The 21967-nt window shown below is 40.1% G+C and overlaps 1 protein-coding gene across 1 annotated transcript in view; it reads left to right on the forward strand.

The window, feature by feature from the left end:
- The first annotated feature begins 5059 nt into the window (after positions 1-5059).
- LOC126347167 (dipeptidyl peptidase 3) overlaps positions 5060-21967 on the forward strand; it is a 187956-nt gene continuing 171048 nt past the window's right edge. Inside the window, exon 1 of the mRNA XM_050002252.1 lies at positions 5060-5359. The gene's annotated coding sequence lies outside the window, so the exon portion shown is untranslated. The remainder of the gene's footprint in view (positions 5360-21967) is intronic.

A 21967-nucleotide genomic window follows, 5' to 3' on the forward strand; every position in this document is an offset into this window, starting at 1 on the left:
CTGTAAACAAGAAAATTGGCAAAACATCGGTCGTAAGTGGTTTGAAATCATTTATTACAGCAAAAGAGTTCAGTCATTATGTGACCATCTCCAGCAAAAATATTAGTCTTCAAGATACATGTACTATTAATTTCACCACAACCACTGTCTGCACCTTGTCGTTCCTGTAAGCAATACAATTCGAAAATGATGAGGGGACTTACTATAAGATTCCTATGACCACTCCTATCTGCATCAGAAAAAGGCAATCCACAATATCTGAAACCACAACCATCCGAATTAGGAAACTGCTACTAGCATGGCAGAAAAGTACCCATGGGAAATCCCCAAGCTGGATGCATACCACTTTCTTTAATGAATGATTTGGAATAAGATGCAGTAGAAGCGATTGCTTCCAGACATACGGTCCATTAATTGATACTATTAATATTTCATTGGAAACAATGAAACTTTGTTCCTGTCACACTGAAGATACTTCTGAAATAAACGGTCGTAGCTCCGTCATAAGTTGCATTTAAAAGTATCTTTTTTATTTCTTAGTGGTGAGTAGTTTCGGACCCCTAAGTCCATTTTCAAACCATCCGTGTCATAAGTGTAGCAATAATACTGGCGAAAGCCTGTGTACAATAATTGCCCCTGCAGTGACGATCAGAGCGGCACTATGGCCGACATGAAACATACCGCATAGGACAGACATTGGAGAACGAGAAGTTGCGGACCATTTTTCACCTGCAGAATGTTGCAAGTTCGAAAATACTTTTGCTTGTATTTCTAAAACCAATTGGCCTCATACATGTGTGAAACGCTCTAGCAGAAAATGTGTCGCAGTCTACCGTCGAGTAAGGCACTACTGAGATGTGCAAACAAAGATTAAATGCAAAGAAGCAGTACAATGCCGCCTCTTATTTACTCTCGACATCCGTGGCAAACAACTGATAACAAACGCTAGTGTCAGGAAGACACTGAAACAATAAGACACATGGTAACCCAGTAACTCTGCGAACATAACATGAAACAAAAATAAAAATAATATAAGCTATCGGAAACCTGAGCATTTCAGTTTAATTTTATAATGTCATCAGCGAGAAGGGAATCATCATATAGAATTTTGATGAGTGTTTTATATAGCTTGTTAACAAATCTTCATCTTTCTGTTGTTGTTGTTGTGGTCTTCAGTTTGAAGAAGCGGATGCAGCTCCCTCTATAGTGCGCAAGCGTCTTCAACTCTGAATAACTACTGCAACCTACTTCCTTATGAATCTGGTTACTGTATTCATCCCATCCTAGTATTGGCTTGGTGCATAAGTTAATAGTGTTTTTCCAAGTTAAACACAACAGATATACACAACAGAGACCTTAGTCATCAATAAATTCTCCTTCACTATTTACAACAGTCTACCAACGCTGGGGTATTTTTCGATTCACGTTGTTTTAGGGCGAAGAACTCGTCCAGACATATTCGGAGGGCATTTTCATCCGAATAGGAAGCTCCTTGTAAGTTGCTGGTCGTTTTTCTTGGACTGCATCTGCAAGACTTCTCAGCTGTTGACAATAAACATCAGTACCTCGGGGATGCAATTCGTAGTACGCCACACCGTTACTGTTCCGCCAGATGCATTGCATTATCTTTTGTGAATGCACACATGTCTCTGTATGGGGAGATGCTGCTTTGATTGGGCTCAAGTATTCCTTTCTTTTCCTTATGTTAGCGTAAAGACACCATTCCTCGTCGTCAGTGACGATATAAAATATGAATGGTCGGTGTTGTTCATGAGACAATTGATGATGAGCAACCAGAGATGCACATGTGGCCATCCGCTGATTTTTGTGATTTTGGCTTAGAGCATGCAGTACACATACACCACGTTCTTGGATCTTCTCCGATGTATGCAAATGTCGCACGATGATTGAGTGATCACAGATTATCACATTTGCCAGTTCTCGAGTAGAATGTCGTGTATCATTATGAATTAATGCATTTAAACGATGTTCATCAAACCGCGATGGTCCTCCTGAACGTTGAGAGTCGCTAATGTGAAATCTATCCTGCTTAAAACGAGAGAACTATTTTCTTGCTGTGCTCTATCCAGTGGCATTATCGCCTTACACGGCAAAAATGTTTTGGGCTGCTTCTGCCGTTGTCACCCATCTACTGACCTCAGATAGAAGAATATGACGGAAACGTTCCAATTTCTCCAATTGGCATTCCATTTCATAGCGGCCACAGCTTCACTCACTATCTTCATATGACAAAATGTAAACTCAAATAGCAACAGTGAACTACAAATAAAAAATGACAATCTATAAATAAACCAACACGCAAAACAAAGATACTACGATTGTATACACCAACCTAATATATTGAAATTCATGATAACCATAACAATGACCAAAGTAATGAATGTATTACATATACACTATTTTTTATTAAATCAATTACTCAGATGAACCAGATGTTTGTCGTTTATTTTTGACAAAGGCCTTACTAGCCGGAAGCTTATTTTGTGACAGTCTTTCTATTGTGCCTATCTGCAACTCAGCATCTCTGCTATATAGTGAGTAGCAACTACCCTTTTCATGATATTGTTACATTCCATTCTGGCTTTTCCATTGTTTGACTTAATCATTTTAGTTTTTAGTATTTTGCTTGTGTTTTTTATCTTACATTAATTGTGTGTTAAGTATCAAGAAATACATCAGACATTGATATCAAGCTATTCAGTCAGGCTATGTCCGCTGCTGCGCGGTTCCTCTCAACTTGCATGGTCATTGCCGATACTATCATTAAAAAAAATTAAACTTTTTTAAATTTTAACTACCGCTTCCACCAGATGACGGTATATTGGACGTGAATGGAGGGAAGCGGCTATAGTGCAATGTTCAACGTCACTATGTTATAAACAGCATATATTGCCTGAGGATGCACCGATAAGTGGTGCGAAAGTGGTTGCAGATTGAATAATAATCATTCATATAGCCAGTGCGGAATTTTCTTTGAAAAAATATGCTGAAAGCCTCTGAGTGCAGGTGGACTGCTTCTTGAGAACTAGAAAATAATAATTCTGGCTTACAAACACAGCTGAAGTGAACATACAAAAAGTTACCTTTCGTTAAAAATTCAATTATTTGATTATAAAGGTTGTGATGTAACAAAATAAAAGTGATATTATTCAATGGAAAAATCGGAAATTGAGATTTCGCTTACTGTTTTATCAATCACAATTGGTGTAAGAATCATGGATTGACCATTGTCATAAAATATTGCATTATGAAATGTGAATAGTCTTGACTTGCAGTTTCGCGTGGCTTGAAGCAGTACACCTAGCGTGCTATTGATTGAGAAATTGCATTTTCGTCTTTCTAATTACTTCATGATCGTAGATACGATCATACTCGGTGATGAAGTTATTGTTATGACAAACCAATTTCCTAAGGGACCAGAAAGTTCTTAAGGGCGCAAAAACAACTGTAACATCACACAAAAGGGAAATTCAATATTAAAGCTGATGCAAGAAGACAATGGCACAGTTTTCTTTTTGTCAATGTAACACGCACATTGGACTGCTGATCTTGGTGTCTGTAATCTTGGCAAAATGCACAATTAAAATGAAAATAGTACTGTGGAGATGATAGGAATGAGCACTGCTAAATGATTCAATATTTCCAGAACAAATATCTATTATAACTAAAACATATATCGTACCTTATGCTTAGTACTACATGACGGTAGATTTTTATGTCTGTTTCATGTCCATTTAGCGCTCTTCTATATTAGTCATTATCCTCTTGAGTCACCCGTGCGTCGTCACGATAAGTTGTAACAGTTCTTCTTTTTACACTTCACTCAAACTTAGACGGAACACGTTTTTGTACATTTAGTAAAAAATTAGATAAGACCACCACAATCTGCGTCCGTCTTACTTGAGAAAAACAGTACAAGTGTTTTAGCGCTCAGGATTTCATTTGTTCTCCGGCGAACAAAATAGTGAAGGATCACATATCGATCCGTCTTCTTCTGTTGATACTGCCGCCCAAAGACAACGAATTACATTATTTAGGATATTCCACCGGCGGTATGCGACATCTTATTATACATTAATCATTCTTTATAAACAAGTATTTGCCTTCGGGCTGAAAGTGTTAACTATTTGCTGTTTTAATGAAACTAAAAATAGCGAGTATCACACCACCTCCCATGAGGAGAGAGGGAATGCCGAAGGATTATCTCGATATTCATGTCATCATGAGATATTAGTGATTATTGGTATGGCACTTACATAAATTCAGAAGTGTCTGGCGTACTAAGTACATAAATTGAAATTACATTTATAAACATATATCAGATATTTATCATTTTTCAAAATAAAGTTTTTCACTCTTTGTTCATCAGTCACTTCATTCCTTAATACCAAGATTCACATTTATGTGCATATTTAAGTTTGGTCCATATCTGCACATAACAATAAGTGAACGTTCATTTCTCACTTCAGGGGATAAATTTCAGAATTTACATTCTCTTGAGCTTAACAACTAATACATGAGTACAGTGGGTGTTTATTTTCACTAAACTACAGTGGACAATGTTCGAGCCTCTGTTGACTCATTGTGGTTCAATTACAGTTTAATAACGTAGCACTACACTTGGCGATGCTTTCACTTTCTGTGTTAGCTGTCTACGGCGTTCATCATGCAGTACATCTATCCTTTCCACTGTGGTGCCAAGAATTCAAGTGGCTTCCCGTTTTTTTTTTTTTTTAATTTACAATATGAAGCAGAAGACGTGGAAAATTATTAGTATAACTTACAAATTGTTGGATACATTGGTTAAGGATCGGGACTGGTCTGGAGTTCAGAGTCTTCCTATAGTGCACATTAATTTTCTTTGTCCATCAAGAGACAGGATTATAATTCATTTTAGTGGTGTTCAGGAGTGCCGGTATTAATGGCTGTAAGGTCTATTTGACACTCTACTTCTTACTCATCTTAACTTCATCTCAAGAAAATTGCTTAATTTACGTATGAAAATGTAGTCAGAAAAGTGTGCAAATGTCTTTCCTACAGTATGTACGATCGACGTCATGGCGGTTAGCAGTTTAAAGTTTGGATTGTTTCGTCACCCACACCGTCAGCCACTCACAGCGGCTGCATAGTGTTGCGTGAGCTCCAATACTCAGTATCCGTTCGCGCTCAGGCTGTAACAGAGCTGCCGGTCGTCGATCGCCCTTTTTTTCGTTTTTAAAACTTCGTATCACGCGAGTGCATCGGTTACACACACCTCGCGCGCGTTTTCCATCGGAGCAGCCGGACACTGAAGGTGCCTCCATACTTCCCTGTCAACTGCCTCCCGTGAGGCTCACAGGTAAGTGACGACGAATATTTTAGCTGTCGCTGCACTTTGAACAACATTGAACTTTGCCGTAGCCTTGACTTATTTTTACACTTGCGGTATAACACTACCACTAATACACACTGAACAGTTATTCTTGTTATGCACGTCGCACTTTAGTGTGCATCTTCACACAGCATTCGTGCTCAGTTCCTTCGTCGATAGCGTTCATTTACAAAACAATCAAATTTGCAAGTGACTTCCATTGGTACAGAAAGACTTATAATCTACTATTTACAAAAGATCACTTAGGAGCTAATATTTACAATTAATGGTCACTCCTTTTGTAAAGTCCAGTGAACAACTGCTTTGTGAATGGACTCTTTATATCTAAAGGTTTACTTTCACTAGTGAACCTAAAAATATTCTTTCAAACCTTCTTTTAAGGACTCATCTCCTCATTATGAAAACTACAGATTTCGCAACACTCGTTGCATTTATTCTTTAGTACACCCAAGATCATTTCCTACTGCCACGTAACATATCTACTACTTAACGAGTACGCATTTAACGCTGAACCTTTTCTTTTGTGCTTTCCTTTGTGCTTTTATATTTGAGGGCATATTGTATAACAATAGGTCTCCCTCTTCGCTTCATGTACTCAGCAATCGTTCTCTGCCAAAAAAAGGGTAACGCGTGTCTACTAGTTTTCGCGTGAATGGAATTACCCACATTTCACTGGGTTTACGCAACCTGTCCATAACAAACATTACCAAAGCTAGCGAAGTTCATCGCACTACGTATCTCATTTCTCATAAGCGCTGCTTTGCTTCCAAGCAGACGTGCCTTTCACAAGTCGACCCTTGGTCTGGGGCACAAGGAAAATGGATTTCATAAGAGGAGTGTCTTAGGAGACATTTTTACAATAAAATCTGCATGTAAATAAAATTATGATTATAATCATAGACAAAGATACAAATTTTTAAACTCTTCCATTACACCATGCTCTGCTACTTATACATCTTACTCTCGTTATAGTCAGTATTAAGTTTAAACATCACTGCATTGCTTGTTCTTCAGATTAGCCTTCAATTACGGTATTGAATGGTCGCTAGATTACACTACAAAACTTCTGAAGATCTTTACTTGGACTTATTTATGATACACGGGGCTTGCTGTGTAGTTATTTAGTACCTTGATTCTAATGAAAACAATTCGTCAGCTAACATTCCTCATATACTCTTAAGATTGGGCTCAGATCACAGGGAAACAGTTTACTTTCATGGCAATTAATGGCCTTGTGGTGTACTTACGCTATGTTATTCATGCTTCATGGTTTGTCGCTCTTGGTACTGTATTTCAACTAAGTTAGTTTACTACAGCTTATTGTCTCCTTGCGTGAGCATATGTGGGTTACCACTTGTTTTCTCATTTAACAGCACGCTTTAACTGAACTTTAAGCTAAGATATTTCCTCCACTCCTGTTCACTGTCTGGACGTTTCGAACATGTATTTTTTTTAAGCAGGTGATTTTGGCGTATACAATAGAATTGCAAGTACTTACATTACTAAAAATAAATCTATAAATCTTCTTGTACAGAAGTGCTTATTTACGCACCCTCCTCCATTTCTCACCTTTACATATTTATATAGCTCCGGACAATCACCACGCAAGCACCTTTTTTTATACTAACTTAAATTGAAATTCTTTCTGCAACCTTAATTTCCTGCTTCAGCTTGTTGAAGAAATATCAGTTCGTGTCCATCACTATAAACAATTTTTCCACACTTAACACTTAACAGTTAAAGTTTCCATGTAGAAATAGTTACCATGTAGTCCGGGCGCTGTTCAGCACAATAATTATCATTAACAGTTCACACAGTACGCAAGAGGCAAGAAACCAAAACAGATTCTATCTGCAGTTGAGGCTGTGTCTGTAAACTAACTGCTTCAATGGACCAATCGCTCCCGAAATGGAGCAACCCTGAATTGGCAATGATAAAATTTTTGAAGCAGAAGCCGCCTGTTTGAAGAGACATGATGACATGGCATTGATGTTTGCTCCTGTATCAACAATGGCTGTGACAGCAATGCCGGCAATAGAAATCTTAATCGAAGCCTGGACCTGTTCATCATAAATGTCATTAATGTCTTGAGCTTCTTTGTCAGGTGCAAGGTCATCTCGTAAGTCGGTCTCATGGTCGTACCGAATCGCATTAACATACTCGCAAGGGAACCTCCCCATCGCACCAACCTCAGATTTAGTTATAAGTTGGCACAGTGGATAGGCCTTGAAAAACTGAACACAGATCAATCGAGAAAACAGGAAGAATTTGTGTGGAACTATGAAAAAAATAAGCAAAATATGCAAACTGAGTAGTCCATGTACAAGATAGGCAACATAAAGGAGAAGATGAGATCAGGAGCGCCTTGGTCCCGTTGTTAGCGTGAGCAGCTGGGGAACGAGAGGTTCTTGGTTCAAGTCTTCCCTCGACTGAAAAGTTTACTTTCTTTATTTTCGCAATGTTATGATCTGTCCGTTCGTTCATTTACGTCACTGTCCACTGTAATAAGTTTAGTGTCTGTGTTTTGCGACCGCACCGCAAAACCGTGCGATTAGTAGACAAAAGGACGTGCCTCTCCAATGGGAACCGAAAACATTTGATCGCAAGGTCATAAGTCAACCGATTCCTCTACAGGAAAACACGTCTGATGTGTTCTATACGACACTGGTGACGCCAAGTGTGTCACATGACAGGAATATGTTGTCGACCCACCTAACTTGTACACTTGGCGAATGGGTATAAAGATTCTTCTACCTTGCCCCAAAAAAGTGATGAAAACATAAGAGTTTGTGACATAAACTGCAACAAATGAATGCAACAGTTTCACAGTCGCACAGTTTTCCCTGTGCTCTGTCGAAACATATGTTTTTTACGTTTTCAAATTTTTCCGTGTATAGACCGTCAAATCCTGCATATGTCCAAGCAAATCTGAACATGTCCTGGAATTTTGGAGAGCGAATTTGATTAAGTGTGAGTGCCTGAAGTTTTATAATTGTCCTCCTTGATGTTACTTATCTTGCACATGGACTACTCAGTTTGCATATTTTGCATTTTTTTTTTTCATAGTTCCACACAACTCCTTCCTGTTTTGTCGATTGATCTGTGTTCAGTTTTCAAGGCCTATCCATATGCCAACTTATAACTAAATCTGAGGGGGGTGCGATGGGGAGGTTCCCTTGTCAGAACCAGAAGATTCGTTAGTGCCCCACTCAAACCCGCAGCGACCTCTAGGAGGCTGAAAGGTGCTGCCTATAAATTTTCCGCAGGATGTTTAGTCTGTTTGTCATTCATGGCCCTAAGTGTTTCTTCCGTTTCATATTGGTGCTGGTTATGTGGTACAAATGCAGGTTTAAAGGGGTCAAATTCACTGGGTGCATTCACTTGTGTACAGAATACTTGAGGCGGCTGCTGTCGCCCCATCTTTTTGTTGCCGGCAAAACCATTTCCTTGTGAAGAAAAGTTCGCATTTGATGCCGTTTGAAAATTTTTCTGCGGTCCCCTATCCTGTGAAAAGTTGTTCTGATGTTGTGCTGGGTGGCCTCCGCCTTGTCCATGCCACTTGCTATTTTTGTACCTGTAACTTTGATTGTACACTGGCGCATTTGAAAAATTACCACTCGTTTGTGGAGAATTTCCATACTGCTCAGGCGCAGAATTAAAAGGTCGGTTTCCATACGTATGTTGTACCTGGTGGTTGGTTATAAATTGGGTGGTATCTGCTGATTACTGTAATTGGTTTTCTGCTTCCGTTTAAAGTGATTGCCGTTTGTGTTTTGATAACGGCTGGCAGGTTGGTACCAGCGATCGCAGTAACGCGCCCTCTCCTTCGGCGCATGGTTGTCCACGTGCGATGCGTTCTGCTGGCTGCCAGGGAAGAATTTGCCGCTGCCAACCTTGGAGCTTACATCCTCGCTAATTCAATCTAAGGAATCCAGCACAGAAAGGAATGCATCTGTGTCTTCTTCGGACAGATTTACTAGTTTCTCTCTGATAGATACAGGGAGTTTGCATTTGAGAATCATAATTACGTCCTTGGAAGTAATCGGAGAACACCAGAATTTAATTTTTGCTAGATACTTCTCAAAGCATCGCCGGAGACTTCCCTGCTTCTCACTGAAAAATTCGGCGCAATACACCTCCTTCCTTAATCTCCGCTGTACCCCATTACTCCAAAATGTTGCCAATAACATTTTCTCAAACTCTTTATAATTCCTATATGTGTCTACCATTTCCGTTCCCCATAATGCTGCATCACCGGAAATAAATCCAGTGACGAACTGAATACGCTGTCTGTCTGTCCAGCTCCTGGGAAATACGTCGGAAAAATTCTTTAGGAACACGATCTGGTGTATTTCACGCTTCTGCGGATTTAAAACAGGAAAAGTGCTATGCTTAATCACACTTCCCTCTTGCATTAAACTCACAATTGTGGGCGGATCATTAATTTTCCCCATTCGGGGCTCAACAGGAGTGCTGTTTTGCATGTAATCAAGTGGTGAACCATAAGGAGTTGACTGACATCCGTCACCGTCTATAGAGTCGTTCCCTATAGTTTGCGTATGCGTGTGCAGATTTTCTACCCAGTTTCTCAGCATTCTGACGTCGTCCACTACTTGCTGCTTCCAATCAGGAAGATCCAGTGTAACTGTCCTCCGAATCTGTCCCAGTTCAGAAACCACTGTTTCCCGACTTACCAGGAGCAGCTAAGATTTCATATGATACATCCTTGACAGTCTCCCTAAGCTCCTCCCTGACCTTCTTTTCAATAAAAATATGTTTACCCTTTATCCATTCATCGTAGTGTTCCGACAATGCCTCCGCGTGTGCTTTCACGGTGCTCTTAACCTATTCTTCGATATTGATTGAGTCTATCTGCTTCGACAGATCCTCTACTGCACCTTCAATGTCAGATACCGAATTTCTAACTGAGTTTATTTCTGTGGTAGCTGCCTGAATTTTTGTGTTTAATGTTCCAGATACTTCACCTATTTCACCTTTCACCTGTTTCTGCGTTTTCTGAATTTGATCGCTGATCTTAGTTTGCACCTCACCCAACTGGGTATTTAATTCAGCCGTAATTTCTTTATGCAGATCTGTTTTCAAAAATCAAATGGCCCTGAGCACTATTGGACTCAACTTCTGAGGTCATCAGTGCCCTAGAACTTAGAACTACTTAAACCTAACTAACCTAAGGACATCACACACATCCATGCCCGAGGCAGGATTCGAACCTGCGACCTTAGCGGTCGCGCGGTTCCAGACTGTAGCGCCTAGATCTGTTTTGATTGTGCCTAGCTGTGTTTTTACTGATTCGCCTACAGCATCTAATCGGGCGTTAACAGTCTCATTTTGTGTTTTTATTGCGTCAAACTGTTGTTTCAACATTTCCATTAACGCACCGAAGTCATTGGTAGCTTCAGTGGGAAGAGTTTGTACTTTAGGGTCACTTTCCCCTGTTACAGACATAGTTCAGTTTCCACACGGGAACCTACCGTTCGCGATCGTAAAAGGTATGGAATACTGTTAACGTCTTCACTCCCATCACCTGTTGTCACCTGTCTCTGTTTACTATGTGCCATTTTCGTCAGTAAGTCCCGTGCTACTCAAGCTTTCGTCGTTTGTCAGTGACCTGGTGAGTCCGCTAAGAGCATCGCCGCTCTCGCGTTAGCAACAAATGAAATTCGATCTGGTGAGAAGACAAGATAGAACCGAAACGTTTCAGACAAATGAATGAAGATGCTCTTCACTGCAAATTGCACACAATATCCAGCATGTTGAAAATGTAATACAACTATTCTAACAATGGAAAAATTTCTATATCAGACTACGAAGAATTTTAATTTGGAAGATAAAATAAAGCAGATTTTCTATAGCGGGAAGGAGATATAAAGGAAGTGGATCGACTTGGAAAAGCAACGTCGCTACGGAACCACTACACTGCTTACGCAAAATTCTCACTTACTTCTTGATGGCTTCATTGCCGCTATGTTGTCTCAGAAAATTCGCGTCTCTATTCTTTTCCTTCCTCTCCGTAATTAAACTGCGTTATCGACCAGCATATTTTCCGTCTTTCTCTCAGAAGGATGATGTGTACATGAAACGACAGAACATTTATTAACACAAGCACATAGAAAATTTTCCAAGTATTTGAACTAATGTTTTGGTCAGGTCCTGTTCGGGCGCCAAGTGTGATGTAACAAAATAAAAGTGATATTATTCAATGGAAAAGTTGGAAATTGAGATTTCGCTTAATGTTTTATCAATCATAATTGGCGTAAGAATCATGGACTGACCATTGGAATAAAATATTGCATTACGAAATGTGAATAGTCTTTACTTGCAGTTTCGCGTGGCTTGAAGCAGTCACACCTAGTGTGCTATTGATTGTTGTTGTTGTTGTGGTCTTCAGTCCTGAGACTGGTTTGATGCAGCTCTCCATGCTAATCTATCCTGTGCAAGCCCCTTCATCTCCCAGTACTTACTGCAACCTACATACTTCTGAATCTGATTAGTGTAGTCATCTCTTGGTCTCCCTCTACGATTTTTACCCTCAATGCTGCCCTCCAGTGGTAAATTTGTGCTCCCTTGATGCCTCAGGACATGTCCTACCAACCGATCCCTTCTTCTAGTCAAGTTGTGCCACAAACTCCTCTTCTCCCCAATCCTATTCAATACCTCCTCATTAGTTACGTGATCTACCCATCTTATCTTCAGCATTCTTCTGTAACACCACATTTTGAAAGCTTCTATTCTCTTCTTGTCCAAACTATTTATCGTCCATGTTTCACTTCCATACATGGCTACACTCCATACAAATACTTTAAGAAATGACTTCCTACCACTTAAACCTATACTCGATGTTAACAAATTTCTCTTCTTCAGAAACACTTTCCTTGCCATTGCCAGTCTACATTTCATGTCCTCTCTACTTCGACTATCATCAGTTACTTTGCTCCCCAAATAGCATAACTCCTTTACTACTTTAAGTGTCTCATTTCCTAATCTAATTCCTTCAGCAGCACCCAACTTAATTCGACTACATTCCATTATCCTCGTTTTGCTTTTGTTGATATGCATCTTATATCCTCCTTTCAAGACACTGCCCATTCCGTTCAACTGCTCTTCCAAGTCCTTTGTTGTCTCTGACAGAATTACAATGTCATCTGCGAACCTCAAAGTTTTTATTTCTTCTCCCTGGATTTTAGTACCTACTCCAAACTTTTCTTTTGTTTCCTTTACTGCTTGCTCCATATACAGATTGAATAACACCGGGGAGAGACTACAACCCTGTCTCACTCCCTTCCCAACCACTGCTTCCCTTTCGTGCCCCTCGACTCTTATAACTGCCATCTGGTTTCTGTACAAATTGTAAATAGCCTTTCGCTCCCTGTATTTAACCCCTGCCACCTTTAGAATTTGAAAGAGAGTATTCCAGTCAACATTGTCAAAAGCTTTCTCTAAGTCTGCAAATGCTAGAAACGTAGGTTTGCCTTTCCTTAATCTTTCTTCTAAGATAAGTCTTAAGGTCAGTATTGCCTCACGTGTTCCAACATTTCTACGGAATCCAAACTGATCTTCCCGAGGTCCACTTCTACCAGTTTTTCCATCCGTCTGTAAAGAATTCGCGTTAGTATTTTGCAGCTGTGACTTATTTAACTGATAGTTCGGTAATTTTCACATATGTCAGCACTTGCTTTCTTTGGGATTGGAATTACTATATTCTTCTTGAAGTCTGAGGGTATTTCGCCTGTCTTGTACATCTTGCTGACCAGATGGTAGAGTTTTGTCAGGACTGGCTTTCTCAAGGCCGTCAGTATTTCTAATGCAATGTTGTCTACTCTCGGGGCCTTGTTTCGACTCAGGTCTTTCAGTGCTCTGTCAAACTCTTCACACAGTATCGTATCTCCCATTTCATCTTCATCTAAATTCTCTTCCATTTCCATAATATTGTCCTCAAGAACATTGCCCTTGTATAGACCCTTTATATACTCCTTCCACCTTTCTGCTTTCCCCTCTTTGCTTAGTACTGGGTTCCATCTGAGCTCTTGATATTCATACAAGTGGTTCTCTTTTCTCCAAAGGTCTCTTTAATTTTCCTGTAGGCAGTATCTATCTTACCCCTAGTGAGATAAGCCTCTACATCCTTACATTTGTCCTCTAGCCATGCCTGCTTAGCAATTTTGCACTTCCTGTCGATCTCATTTTAGAGACGTTTGTATTCCTTTTTGCCTGCTTCTCTTACTGAATTTTTGTATTTTCTCCTTTCATCAAAAATTCAGTATCTCTTCTGTTACCTAAGGATTTCTACTAGCCCTCATCTTTTTACCTACTTGATCCTCTGCTGCCTTCACTACTTCATCCCTCAGAGCTACCGATTCGTCTTCTACTGTATTTCTTTCCCCCATTCGTGTCAAATGTTCCCTTACGTTGTCACTGAAACTCTGTACAACCTCTGGTTTAGTCAGTTTATCCAGGTCCCATATCCTTAAATTTCCACCTTTTTGCAGTTTCTTCAGTTTTAATCTACAGTTCATAGCCAATAGATTGTTGTCAGAGTCCACATCTGCCCCTGGAAATGTCCTACAATTTAAAACCTGGTTCCTAAATCTCTGTCTTACCATTATATAATCTATTTGATATCGTTTAGTATCTCCAGGATTCTTCCATGTATTCAACCTTCTTTTATGATTCTTGAACCAAGTGTTAACTATGCTCTGTGCAAAATTCTAACAGACGGCTTCCTCTTTCATTTCTTAGCCCCAATCCATATTCACCTACTATGTTTCCTTCTCTCCCTTATTCTACTGTCGAATTCCAGTCGCCCATGACTATTAAATTTTCTGTCTCCCTTCACTACATGAATAATTTCTTTTATTTCATCATACATTTCTTCAATTTCTTCGTCATCTGCAGAGCTAGTTGGCATATAAACTTTTACTACTGTAGTAGGCATGGGCTTTGTGTCTATCTTGGCCACTATAATACGTTCACTATGATGTTTGTACTAGCTTACCCGCACTCCTATTTTTTATTCATTATTAAACCTACTCCTGCATTACCCCTATTTGATTTTGCATTTATAACCCTGTATTCACCTGACCAGAAGTCTTGTTCCTCCTGCCACCGAACTTCACTGATTCCCACTATATCTAACTTTAAACTATCCAATTCCCTTTTTAAATATTCTAACCTACCTGCCCGATTAAGGGATCTGACATCCCACGCTCCGATCTGTAGAATGTCAGTTTTCTTTCTCCTGATAACGACGTTCTCTTGAGTAGTCCCCGCCCGGAGATCCGAATGGGGGACTATTTTACCTCCGGAATATTTTACCCAAGAGGACGCCATCATCATTTAACCATACAGTAAAGCTGCATGCCCTCGGGAAAAATTACGGCTGTAGTTTCCCCTGCTTTCAGCCATTCGCAGTACCACAACAGCAAGGCTGTTTTGGTTAATGTTACAAGGTCAGATCAGTTAATCATTCAGACTGTTGCCCATGCAACTACTGAAAAGGCTGCTGCCCCTCTTCAGGAACCACATGTTTCTCTGGCCTCTCAACAGATACCCTTCCGTTGTGGTTGCACCTACCATACGGCTATCTGTATCGTTGAGGCACGCTATTGATTAAAAAATTGCATTATCGTCTTTCTAATTACTTCATGATCGTAGATACGATCATACCCGGTCGTGAAGTTATTGTTATGACAAACAAATTTCCTAAGGGACCAGAAAGTTCTTAAGGGCGCAAAAACAACTGTAACATCACACAAAAGGGAAATTCAATATTAAAGCTGATGCAAGAAGACAATGACACAGTTTTCTGTTTGCCAATGTAACACGCACATTGGACTGCTGATCTTGGTGTCTGTAATCTTGGCAAAATGCACAATTAAAATGAAAATAATACTGAGGAGATGATAGGAATGAGCACTGCTAAATGATTCAATATTTCCAGAACAAATATCTATTATAACTAAAACATATATTGTATATTATGTGTAGTACTACAATGACGGTAGATTTTTATGTCCGTTTCATTTCCATTTGGCACTCTTCTATATAGTCATTGTCGTCCTGAATAACCCGTGCGTCGTCACGATAAGTTATAACAGTTGTTCTTTTTTACGCTTCACTCAAACTTACATGGAACACGTTTTTATACATTCAGTAAAAAATTAGATCAGACCACCACAATCTGCGTCTGTCTTACTTGAGAAAAACAGTACAAGTGTTTTAGCGCTCAGGATTTCATTTGTTCTCCGGCGAACAAAATAGTGAAGGATCACATATCGATCCGTCTTCTTCTGTTTATACTGCCGCCCAAAGACAACGAATTACATTATTTAGGATATTCCACCGGCGGTATGCGACATCTTATTATACATTAATCATTCTTTATAAACAAGTATTTGCCTTCGGGCTGAAAGTGTTAAATATTTGATGTTTTAATGAAGCCAAAAATAGCGAATATCACAAGGTGCAGTAAGCTCCATGCTAAGTAATGCTACCTCAAAAGTGTGTTTTGCAAAACATGCTTTTGCATTTAGATAAATAAAGTTACAAATTATGGAAAAAATAAGATGCAAATTCCACAGGGAAGAAGTTCTCAAATGCTGTTTATGAGCACCCTTGTTCGTACATAATTGTCTCCTCAAACACAGTGAATTCGTGACTGCCTACTGATCTTAACAGTCCTGATATTGCTTTGGTGTATTAGTTATCTATGATTCATTATTCTTGTGTGACTTTTCTTACTACTTGAGAGTGGCACATAGTCTGAACGGAACAGAAAAGACTTTCTGAACAAAGTGGTTACAAGCAGGGAGAGCAGCTAAATTACTTGTGTGATTGTAAGCCTACATCGCCCACCTTTTTGCAACAAATGATGTTAAAGATTCCTAGATCATCTTCCATATACTGATTCTGCAGTGTATCTAATAGCTGACAAGACCTGTCATAGAACATTTACCATTCCCTGTAGAGGTTCTTATAAAAAAATGTCAATAAATTTAAATGTAACAATTCAGCACAGAGTTTAGGAACTATGAACTGCCTGCTATCATCAATAGCGATTTTAATTTCACCAAATAAACTTCCATGCCAGAAGAACCAGTTCACTACTATTTAACAGTCTTTAAAATCGAATCATGTCTTCCAGCTGCCCCAAATACCTTCATATTTCTGCTCTCGTTTGCTCACTCATTTATCTCTGCAGTGACCAACCCTCAAATTCCCATCATATTGTCAATACAACTGTGCTAATACGGACTTTTAAACCAGGAATAGATAATAACTGAAGTTGCCACAAGCCCAAGTGCATCTATGAATATAAAAGAAAGTCTATAGTAATAAAAGTAATCCATTGAGGATGAATAAATCCCTATCATCATGAGATATGTTTTTCTATACTTTTACATGCGTTTTGATCTTCAGCTGTTCGTTTCAATGCTTCTGCATGTTTTCTCATGCCATCTACACATCTCTCATTAAGTCGACGTTTCGGTCTTTTTTTTTATCGAAGAGAATTGTGCAAGAAACTTCCTTAAACCAACTGCTAGTTATTTGGATGGTTACTTGTCCAGCCCATCTCCATTTCGTTTTCATTCATCATCAACATCGTCTTCTTCTTTTGTGGCACTACAGCTCATTGTGAGCCTTGACCTCTTCAAGAATTTTCTCCATTTATCTAAGTCTACTGCTAGAGCTCTCCAATTCTTATAACCCATTTTCCGGAGATCCTCAGTGACTCCATCCTCCCACCTGATTTTCTTCCAACTACACCATCTCGTCCTCCAGAATTTCCTTGCAATACCTTTTTGGTTACATCCTCTTCACTCATCCATCCTACATGGATGATTTCACTATTCTTCTGATATATCAATTGAAGACACAGGTCTGAAAATGAGTCTGTGATCGTATTTTGGCTCTTTATTTTACAGGTCCGTCTTGATCACACAAACTTTGACACTGCATTTCCACCACTTTCGGCTACTGGCATCTTCAGATTATAAAATATTCTGATATAGTATCAAACTGAAACTAATCGTGTAGGTACATAACACTTACTAAGTACATACATGTTTAGTTTGACTTTGATATTACATCAGAATATTTTATGATCTGAAGATGGCAGTAGCCGAAACCCATAATAGTGAAGCGTCAAAGTTTGTGTGATCAAGATGAACGTGTAAAATAAAAAAAAATCTTTTGATATATAGGGCTTTGTAAACTATGCATGACTCCTTTTCCTTCACATTCCTCTTTGAGAAATTGGGCAGACGATTCTTCAAAGAATCTTTATTTCGAATGAGCCCAGCATTTCGATGTCTTTTGCTGTTAGGACCCAAGTTTCAGAGTTATACGCGAGCATAGCTCGTAGTGATTCGAGAATTTCTGTGTAAATTCTATAACCACTCAGCCTTCTGCCGTCTCGAACACATGATATTCTAGATACGAGAGTGGGATGGTAAAAACCTACCTACTGCGTGTCACAAGTTTGTGTGTGCAGGTTTAAAATCAATTGTGGGAAGAAAGTAGATGTGGCGGTCGGACAGCACCGACAAGTACCTGTCGGGTAATCCATAGATGTGTTAGTAAGTGTGTATGGACGAACCATGGAATCTATAAGCAGCTTTGTGCTTATTGTGTCACTGACTGATGTTATGTGAAACAAGAACAGTTGAAAAAGTACTCATATAGACTCTTGACTCAGCTTTGTTACAGGCAAGACGTTTTTTCAATTTCATTTTCTGAAAGTCATGGTGTCTAAGCAGACTTTCTTTCAATGTAAATCAATTTGTTTCTAACATACGACTGTATGAGAGACTTACTGAAATTACATATTGTATTGAAAGTGAGAATTTTTGTTATGCTTGAAAGTCAAATAGAAACGAAACGTAAAACTTTACGAAACGTAAAGTTTGTATGGCTACTTATTTCACTAGTAGAAAGAGGCTTGAAAGTTCTTGTACTTAGCGTTATTCGATTGAGAAGAAGTCAAGGGAGTTTCCAACAGCCGGTTATCCAGTAAAGAATAGTGGCTGCATCTCGTAAAAAAGTAGAATGTGGTTTGGGGAAATAAATCAGTATAACCCAGACCCACACTCATACTTTAAGTCGTCAGAACGTTAAAAGGTCTTATAAGTATTTTTTAGACGAGTATCTTGGTGGTGCAGGTCAGGAGTCTTGATAATAAAAGTCCTGTTAGCAAAATAAGCTCTGGTAGCTGCTATTAGTCTCTGATTTCATGCGAAGAAGATATTTAAACTCTTCAACTCTCTCAATGGTATAGTTTCCCCCTGCTATTAAGGCTGGTATGTTCTCTTTGTTCAAAACGATGTCCTTACATCACCTCACTGGGAGGCCCTTTTGTCCACACGGTAGCACTCATCTGGTCGACATCGAAGCCAATGTCGTGCTGTGTTAATAACCTTCTCATAATTCATGTACTGCTTCCTGTGGAGTACATCCTTCATTGGGCCAAACAGATACCAGTCACAAGTGACGAGATATGGACTATAGGGTGGATGATGGAGAATACTCCATTAAAGTTTTGTGAGCTCGTCTAGGGTGTGCAGACATGTGTGAGACCTTGTGTTGTCATGGAGAAGGAGAAGTTCGTTTACATTTTTGTGGTGACGAATGTGTTGAAATTGTTTCTTCAGTTTCTTGAGGGTAGCGCAAAACACTTCCGAGTTTGTCGTTGTGCCGTTAGGCAGGACAGCAAACGTAATAACCCCTTTAGAGTTCCAGCAAAAGATCACCATGACCTTACTGACGGAGGGGGTGGCTTTGAGCTTTTTTCGGAGGAGAGGTGGTGTGGTGCCACTCCATGGATTGCCATTTTATTTCCGTTTCGACGTGATGAACCCATATTTCATCATCTACGGCTGTGTCTGGCAAGAAATTGTCACAATCAGCCCAAGAAATTCTGCACAGATGTTCCTTCGTTGCTCTTTATGGTTTTACGATAGTGGACACAAATCTTTCAGTACCCCAGTTGGTGGAAGAGTGTGTCAGCAGTATCAACAAAGACATCCTGTTGTGCAGTAAGGTGTTTGTGATCCGTCCAACATCTTGAATGAGAGTGCCCACAAGTCCCAAAATCCAGGAGTCACAGCTGTGTGCAACCAGCCAGCACCCAGAAGATCAGAGCGGTTTGTGCAACTTTGTAGCAATGACGACAGATGCCTCGCGCAATGATTCACCATGGTTTTGTTCAATGTGAGGTCTCCATAGTCATTATGCATGTGCCTAAGAATACCTGCCCTTGCAGGCTAGAAGTAGTCATGACAACAAAATTGGTGTCGAGCTAAACGACACAATGAAAATTGTCTCTGGTACGATAAAATCAACAACAGTTCCTTGGTTTCATATAAAGTAGCACCGCCAGACCTCAGACGACATTAGGTAGTGGAGCTAGAATGTGGTAAATATCAACATAAGCTCCTGTAAAGAAAATTAGTCACCCCTAGAGAAATCATTGCAAGCATAATTTGACAGAGCATAATTCCCCCACTTGACTTGATGTCTGGATGAATTCAGTTGGGAAGAGAATTTACAAGGCTGTGCAATCTCTAGGTTGTGGGGATGCTGATGACAGCATTTTACCTGCTTTTTCAACATGTCCCACAGATTGTCTATGAGGTTCAAGGCAGGTGATTTTGCAGGCCACTCGAGAGGTAACAGTGTAGGGGAGAGTTCAGCAGACAGGTCACATACTCTTCCAGCCGAAAGAACTTTGCTGTTGTCATATATACGTGCCTGTGTGACCAATGGACTCTTGCAAAGTGATCAACTCCAAACATTCAGTGCATGCAGATCCTGTCCCAATGTACTCCCACTGACAGGTTGGGATGGACATTTATCCATGGCCTGCAGCAACTCCTTTACGGTTTGGAGGCGATTTTGATTCACAGGCCATTAAACTTGACTCTTGTCCATCTCAGTCAGGATCTTTTCTCAACCATAATATCGATGTCATTATGTAGCCATGTGTGACGCACCACTGCTTGTAAGTAGTGGGGTAAAGTTCATACATACTTTTGACATAAAATTAATATAAAATTAATTCACTAATTAATTAAATTAATCAATTAATTATCCCGTCCCCACTGGGAAGGTCCCGTCTCCTTCCTCTTGTGGGAAATTTCCAGCCCACCCCATACCTTATCGCTTCCCTTCCCACCCCTTGGTTCCCCTCCTCCCACTCCTCCCAGAAAAAAATCGGTAGGAAAAATCGCTCACTCTGTGCTGGGCTGTTGGCCTGGAAGGATCTCAGGACATTAAATTGAAATCAATGTCAATTACATTGGAGTGCATATGTTGTTCATTTGCAAAAGTCAATTTGCGTATTCTTTATTTAATCAGTCTGCAGGAGACAGGGCTGTCCATCTCTTTATTTGGTTCTCTGTTGTTTATTTAATTTTGTAAGGCGCAAATGCATTCCCTCCCTCCCCTCCCCACCCCTTCTCCCACTTGGAAAATGGTGGGAAACGTTCAGTCTTTGCTAAGCTGTTGGTACAGAATGATATAGGTTGGTTCATTTTCTTTATTTTGGGCGTTATCCTAGTGGAAATTGGCAAGAAACGCTCAAAGTGTGCTCAGTTGATGAGATGTTGGTGATGGACAGAAATGAGTTTAATAACTGCATCACATGTAAGCATGCAGCTGTGGAGTGTGTCCATAACACACTATATGCGGGTTGGAAAGAAAGATAATGGAGGAGTGTAAGAAGAAAAATACTTTTCAGCAAATAATAGTGATGCAGTGGGAGGGTTTGAAGACGCATTCTGCAGCTGACAGATAGTTGCTTATGCTGCAACTGTCAATCTTTTTTGAAATGGCAAGTCAATATGCCTAAGAGACGAATGTGTGCTCTTTGACAACCCCAGCCTGGCTGACATATTTCGCAATACCGTCACCAGAGTGTGCTCCAAATTGTGACGTCATGGGTGAAAACTTGGTGGGAAGCAATGGCAACAATGCATCCTGTCACGTCATCGTAATGTCAGGGATATAAGGTGAATCCTGTAGCCTGCCAATCTCAGTCAGTGGAAGGATCATGAGACTCCTATATCAGCAGCAGTCGAGATAGTGCATCATCTCCCAGCAGAATAGGGAGAAGCAGAAAATAAGTACTCATTACATGTTTTTGTTTATGTATGTCCATAGTTGCTATTATTACTACCACACCTAGTGGCTCTTCTTCTTTGTTCAACAGCAGATTTGACCTCCAGTGTGTTGGGGCCTGAAGTAGCAGTGGCCTCCAACATGTCAGGGCCTGCACATATGGCAGCAACTTCTGGCTTGCTGGGACCTGCAGCACCAGCGGCGTGAAGCTTGTCAGGACCTGCCCCAGTGCGAGTAGCCTCTGACTTGTTGGGCCTGGAACTGACCTCCAGCTCGTTGGAACCTGCAGTGACCCCCCATATGTGTGATCCTGTACCACATATGGTCGGCACGTTGGAGCAGGACAAGGACGACCCCCAGCTGATCCTTGACTCAGAGTAGTGCACCAGTGGTTTCAAACAGAATGACTTAGGTCAGTACTGGGCTCCAACATATGCTGCA

The sequence above is a fragment of the Schistocerca gregaria genome, chromosome 1, assembly GCF_023897955.1.
Source record: "Schistocerca gregaria isolate iqSchGreg1 chromosome 1, iqSchGreg1.2, whole genome shotgun sequence".
NCBI classification, from domain to species: Eukaryota; Metazoa; Arthropoda; class Insecta; order Orthoptera; family Acrididae; genus Schistocerca; species Schistocerca gregaria.